Consider the following 6,724-nt stretch of genomic DNA (forward strand, 5'->3'; position numbering starts at 1 on the left):
TACCTGGCATGGCGTGCAGTGTCTGACGAGCTCTTCGATCTTTGCATCCATATCAGGCCACCACACGTACGACCTAGCGATTGCCTTCATGGCCGTCACTCCCGGATAGTTAGCGTGAGTAAGACTTAAAAATTCCTTCTGCAATGCCTCAAGAAATATTACGTGGTTTCCCCAGAGCACACACTCGCGATGCTCGTTTTGTCTCACCTCATGCGCACAATACTTCGGGCCTACTCGCCCGCGTGGCGAGCCCTCAAGGATCCATTGCTTCACTTGAGAAAGTTGGGTATCACGTCCGATGTATACGGCCACTTCCCTTGCGCTAACTGAAGGGCACTCCACAGCTTCTAGCAGGATATGTCACCCGGTACTTCGGTCTCTTGTCGGGTTAGGGGGAGGGGGGCGGCAACCTGCTCAGGCAATCTGCGTTGCCATGGTCCTTGGCTTTCCTGTAATAGAGCATGTTTTTGTAGGCTGATAGCGTTAGAGTCCACCGTAAATGCGGGGCGAAAGAACCGCCGGAATTTGATTTTGCCACTGAAAAATTCCTAGCAAGGGTTTGTGATCCGTGAGAATAAGATTTTTGCCTACAAAGATACTGGTGAAAATTTCGCACCCTAAAAAACCACGTCAAAAGCTTCACGGTCAATCGGAGCATAATTACGCTCGGCCTTAGATAATGTTTTGGACGCATACGCCACAGGCTGCTCATTTCCTTCGTTGTCGCGGCGAGCCAAAACTGCCCCCACCCGCACAGATGATGCGTCACATGACAGCACTAATGAGTCATCTGTTTTAAAATGCGCCAGTAACGAGTTAGACGTCAGCAACGTCTTCAGGCTCTCAAACACTTCAGTGTGCTCTGAACCCTAGCTCCATGGTACGTTGTTATCCAAGAAACGATACAGCTTTTCAGCTACTTCTGTCCTGCCCTTCGAAAAAACGACTGTAGAAATTAATAATACCCAGAAAGGCTTGCAGTGCCTTTTTGTTCTTCGGGGCAGGAGCCTGGTGGATGGCCCCGACCTTGGCCTTCGAGGTGCCCTTAGCGACAATTCGATGCTGCACACGCTCAAGGCTCTCCTGAAAAAATTTGCACTTCCCGGCTTGGACAGAGCCCTGCTTTGAAAAAAACGGCTAAGGACATCGGCAAGCATCCGTTCATGTTCTTCGATAGACTCGCTGGCAATCAGGATATCATCCAAGTATACCGCTACTTGCGGAATTATAGCCAGCACCACGTCCATGGTTCTTTCGAAAACCCCTAGACCGATGGACACGCCGAACGGCAGCCGGCAAACCTTGTACAGCCCCTGCACGTTGTTTATCGCGAGCAACTCCGCCATCGCTTGATCGACTAATAATAATAATATCTGGGGTTTAACGTCCCAAAACCACCATATGATTATGAGAGACGCCGTAGTGGAGGGCTCCGGAAATTTCGACCACCTGGGGTTCTTTAACGTGCACCTAAATCTAAGTACACGGGCTTCGAACATTTTCGCCTCCATCGAAAATGCAGCCGCCGCGGCCGGGATTCGATCCCGCGACCTTCGGGTCAGCAGCCGAGTGCCATAACCACTAGACCACCGTGGCGGGGCGCTTGATCGACTAGTAATTGCTAATAGGCCTGTGTCAGATCCAACTTGGGAAAAACACGCCCCCTTCCTAATATACGTTATTTGCTTGTTGGTAGCGGGTATACATTACTTTTTAGGGACTGGCTCACAGTGCTTCTATAGTCCCCGAATTTTCTTAAGGATAAGTCCTTCTTCCGCACCATGATCATCGGCGTTGCCAAGCCTGAATATTGGGTAGGTTGCAGAATTCCCAGTTTCACCAAATGATCTAGCTCAGCCACGACATCATCCTTCATGGCAAATGGAATGCTGCGGCATTTCAGGAACCGGGCTTGGGCGGCCTCCTTGAGTTCTATGTGAATGCGTGATAGATTAGGGCCTGGAAGAGTCTCGCTGAACACATGTGCAAGCTTTTCCACAATTGCGTGAGGTCCGAAATTGATGAATACCTGTCAGGCTGATTACTCTAATGGTAATTTTGTACCGCCAAATTCGCAGTTCTCGAATAACTTGCACGTGACATAGTCAGCCACGCCCTCCCAGTCTTGCTGGCCTCGCTTCGAAACGACATACCACGCGTACAGTTCAGACGGCTTCGGGTTGACGTGCTGCTTCACTGCGTCAACGATGACTTGGTAGTCCACGCTCGGCGGTCGCGACGGCTTCACGAAGGTGGCTATGGGGGAGTACGTCTCTGGGCCACAGCAGCTGAGCAACACAGCTCGCTTGTACTCATTCGTCGTCAGCTAGTCTGATGCGCAATACAACTCCATGCGCCCGACATACTCTACCCATGACGAATTTTCACTCAGGTCGAACTCTCGAATGCGACTCCCGATTGCCATGCTGTCGGAAATAAAACCGGCCCACGCACGTGTTGAACCATGCCTCGTCGCCACTGTAATGAACTGACGCGTGGGCCACATCTGCACGGAAACAAAAGCGTTCTATTCACAACGCATCACTGCTTAAATAGCTTCGGCGGTGACGGGTACCAGCACACTCGGTGATAACGAAAAACAGCCCCAAAACTGGCGCATGCTCTCTCGTGGTACACCTACGTCACTTCACGTGATTTCACAATCTATTACATCTACGAACTGTGAACTGCTCTTGGGTACAAATCGCAGTTCTTCGGTATTAAGGCGAAAGGCTTTAATGGCTCATACTCGCGGCGTCCGACCGTCCGTCCGACCATGCCCTGGAACGGTACCAGCTGTGGCCTCTCCTCCTTACACTCTCTCAGCAACCACGTGGTGGCACAGCGGCGCGTGCGGCAAGGCTCCTTCGCCAGGCGTCTCGTTGCAGTAGTCTAGTTAGTCTGATGGCTCCCAAGCGGCCCGGTGATGATTCCACGGCGAGCGGTTGGGAGAAGCGCCCCAAGAATGTGGGTTCCCCCGATAGTTCCCGGTCACAGTTCGTCACACCGATGACAACAGCCACCACGCAGCATGGCAGCTGTCTTGATCTCGTCTTCCAGACATATCCAGCCACCAAAGATTTCGAGTACATGTCGGTACATTTCAGTGATCAAAAGGCAGCTATTGTAGACGTCGACCCAGCCAAGCGTAAGGAATTCACGGGGCATTAAAGGAAAGACACAAAGAATTTATGAATAAACAGTCCATCGTTTACTTAAAACCACACTTTGTCAAAAAAATTGAACACTTTGTAAATTCCAAAGTGTGTACGGCGAAAGCCTGTGCTTAGAATAACAGAGAGCTGAGCTAGTTGGTAAGTATTCATTCTAAAAAGACAGGGCGTGCAAACACGGACACAAGAAAGAAGTCAGCACACCACAAACGCCGTAGGTATACCGTACATCCTTTGCGTATCTCACATGCTAAGGAAAGTAGGAAGTACGTAGATACGGCGGTAATGTTGTTTTCACGGCTGCCAATAAGCTAGGTAAGTTTTGTGCCGCTGTGCAGAGGAAGAATGAGCGAGTAAAATACAAGAAGCGGACCGATATTTGTTTCGTAAAACACACCACCAAATTCACTGATTGCCGTACGAGTTCGGTGTATAGGGTCCCTTTCAGCTGCGGCCGCTTCTACGTAGGGCAGACGGGCCGATGCATTAACCAGAGATTGTTGGAACAGAAGAGATCGCTAACAGGAGGCTCACCTTCTAATCTATCTTTACATTGTCGAGATTGTAAGTGCACGCCAAAATTCGATGAATGCGCAGTGTTGTACCGGCATAGAAATGAAGAAACGCGCCTGATGATTGAAGCATGGCATATCGAGAATAGTGGTAGCGCATGCGTGAGCCAACCGTCGATTAACTTGCATAAAGATGAAATCAAATGCCTTAACGGTTATCTTCCACGTATACCGCAACGCTTGCCGGATTGATAGGTTCGCCTGTTGCATGGGCATGCGCAGATAAGTTTTCGTGCCTTCTTTCTTTTCCGCCGTTGTGCGTCTCTTCAGTTGTTAGTCGGCGTTTCTGGTGTCCTGACTTCTTTCTTGTGTCCGTGTTTGCACGCCCTGTCTTTTTAGAAAAAGCCTGTGCCCATTCCACTGGGAGTGTCGTGCAAAAAGAAAAAAATCAAGAAATAAGGCAAAGTCAGTAGAATGGCCACAGACTTTCGCCGAACACACTTTGGAATTTTTGGAATTTACGAAGTGTCCTTCAATTTTTCCTTCGCCCTTCCCAACGCGTTTCCCTTCTTTTTGCCCGTTGGAGCTTAGAAGTAGCCGGAATCTCTACGAGGCGCCAGAATACGGGCGCTATTAGAAAGAACATGTCGGGATACCAAGAAGTCTCGTCTTAATGTGCCGCCTTGTCGTCGTCCTTGCTTCGGCATTTCTCACTAAGGCTCCCCATGCATCATTGAGTGGCGGCCTGCGGCTTGGCGGCTTTTCGCACCCTGGGCCCGAAGCCCGCCCCGCGGCCAATTGAAAGTTGCCGCACAAACTTTTTGCTTCGTTGCTTTTCCCTCTTCAGGAGCTGACGAGCTTTTCTCTTAGCATCGCGAGAACCTCGTTGCCCCTCCAACGAGGAGCGCTCTACGCGTATCCTCGCTGATGCAGATCTTTGCCCGTTAAATTGGTGCAGCTGAGGCGGCCGAGTAAACACCGCGGGCGCGCAGCCGGTAAATATTTGCGCCCGAGGAAACGAGCACGCTCGAAGAGGAAATCAAGCTCAACAGGCAAAGAAGGAAAACAACCAACAAGCGAAAAGGAATGCAACACCATTTGTGCAAATACTCGAAGCGTCGGAAGGTGTGTCTAGTCGTGCCGCCGAAACACGCTGCAGATTTGCATAAGATCTAAAACACAGTGTTGACATGCAAACCCGGTCCTATAGTGAAAAGCACGTAGACGGGCGTCGACATCATGTAATGTGCTGAACGGCACGGCGTTAGAAGTTTTCTTGCCATGGAGTTTTCTTCGGAATATAAAAGCCGGAATTCCCTGGCAATTATTTATCTCTATGCGATTAAGTCAACTGCAAAGTGGAACGTTGTGGCTGACTGCAATACCAGGTGGCGTGTTCTAAAACGATCGCTTCCGGCGACTGTCGCTTTTGCGTTACATATAATCTGACTTGTCTGATGCCTGAAGCGACTACCTCAGCCAGCCATTGCACTGAAAGATAATGTATGACGGCATCTACCAAAGTGATATGCGCAGAATATGGCTCCAGCTCTGCGCACTCTTGGTTAAAAAGAACATCAAGTTGCTACACTTTGTGATCAAACAAATCTGAAAAAGACAGGGAAGTTAATTAATATCTGGGGTTTAACGTCCCAAAACCACGATATGATTATGAGAGACGCCGTAGTGGAGGGCTCCGGAAATTTCGACCACCTGGGGTTCTTTAACGTACACCTAAATCTAAATACACAGGCCTCAAACATTTTCGCCTCCATCGAAAATGCAGCCGCCGTGGCCGGGATTCGATCCCGCGACCTTCGGGTCAGCAGTCGAGCGCCATAACCACTAGGCCACCGTGGCGGGGCGAGATACCAGAGAGGGAAGTACCTTCGACCACAACCACCAGTACTACTTCGTGCTGTGCGCATGTATTATTCTGGTTCACCGAGGTGGCATTTCGGGTCGCCTTGGAAAACCGCAACAAGCGCCAAAAAGTGGGACACTCATAAAAAAGTACAAAACATTTGTAAGTCTGTTTTAGTTTTTTTTCGTCAACTTTTTATTGATTCCTGGTATTGTGAGAGCCACAGAAGGTATGATTAATTGCCAAGGCAGAAAACGTCAGTTCGATTAAGGTGAGCTGGACGTATTGAGTGGCATACGTGTTCAGCTTTTTGAAGAAGATTGTTCGGCAATGGGTGGTTAGCGTATGGCATTTATAACCTGTGACAATGTCGTGTAGGGATTCCTGAATACGTACAACTTTAGTGGGTGTCCTCAGCTATAGAAGTGATGCTCAATGCTGAGTGAAGGCATTCAAAGCGTATCCTCTGACTTCGAGCAATGAGCTTAGCAAATGCTCGGATATCACTGGTGAGCCATACCTTACAGGCAGTGAGTAGTAGAGTGCGTGGCAAACAAGGGGATGCAAGTAGCGAGTGTTATGCGCTGCCTCACTGTTTTCCTGTAAGACGTTGATAGTTTTGTTGGTGCTGTCCTAGGAAAAGGACCTATTGGCGCTCCATGAAAAGGAGTATTCCCAAATATCGATGAGGACGTACCACGGGCAATTCCGCCTGTCGGAGTTTAATACCCAGGTTCGCTAGACGTTTACTTGTGGATCCAGGCCACTACGAGTAAAAAAATGGAGCGTCATGCAACCACTTCCAGAAGGAAATCTTTTACTTAAATGCATACTGTGCCAGGTGACCGTAGGCAAATGTCATCCGCGTAAATTGATATGTGTAGTGACAGAGCCGACATACCTGGTATTTTGAAGATCGGCTCGTTGAAGAGTAAGATGCTCAAAACGGCGAGCCGTGTATTCCTCGGCTTAATTCACAAAGTGTTTTATGCCCGCTGCTTGTCCTGACGAATATACACCTCCATGGTACTTGAACAGCACACAGAAAGAGAAGGCACAAACGACGCTGTGTACCTGCTACATGCGCACCTCTGTTTGGTCTCTCTCTTTGTCCCGCCTCTTTTGTTCAAGTGCCATGGATTTCGCTCGACTCGCCCAGTGTGCCGTCCGTCTTC

This window comes from Rhipicephalus sanguineus, chromosome 10 (genome assembly GCF_013339695.2).
Source record: "Rhipicephalus sanguineus isolate Rsan-2018 chromosome 10, BIME_Rsan_1.4, whole genome shotgun sequence".
In the NCBI taxonomy this organism is placed as follows: domain Eukaryota; kingdom Metazoa; phylum Arthropoda; class Arachnida; order Ixodida; family Ixodidae; genus Rhipicephalus; species Rhipicephalus sanguineus.